Below are 543 nucleotides of genomic sequence, written 5' to 3'. Positions count from 1 at the left end.
GGGAGAAGGAGATAAAAATTGATGAGAACTTCCTTGATGAGAATTGTTCAAAAAATTTGGAACGGGGAGGAGTTGTGGTGAATTGTTCCAAGGATTCGTTCTTATTATTGGTTCATGAAGAGAACCCAAGAATCTCCTCACTTGGAGATTTGGAGGGTAGTAAAGCTCAAATTTACTATCAAGAACCAATGTCTAGGAAGAAATCCTTGGTTGATTTATGGGTTAAAAATGGATTTGAGGAAGGAGTTTTAAAAATCAATTTTAACCCATACTTGAGCTTTAAAGTGGTGAATTTGTGGCTCGAAGAATTTATCAATAATCACCATTTAAAGCTCTATTTGGAAGGGAAGGTGGATAGAAATAAGGGAATTTCTATCCTTCAATCTCTTGAAGGATAACTTCNGGAATTTCTATCCTTCAATCTCTTGAAGGATAACTTCAAGTAAATTGAGTCGAGCTAGCGACATTAAATTTAGCGCTTCATGGGAGGCAACCCATGTTTTCTTAATTTTCTCGCAATTTACATTTATGCATTTTATTTTA

This window comes from Ipomoea triloba, chromosome 16 (genome assembly GCF_003576645.1).
Source record: "Ipomoea triloba cultivar NCNSP0323 chromosome 16, ASM357664v1".
In the NCBI taxonomy this organism is placed as follows: domain Eukaryota; kingdom Viridiplantae; phylum Streptophyta; class Magnoliopsida; order Solanales; family Convolvulaceae; genus Ipomoea; species Ipomoea triloba.
This window is presented reverse-complemented; position numbering follows the sequence as displayed.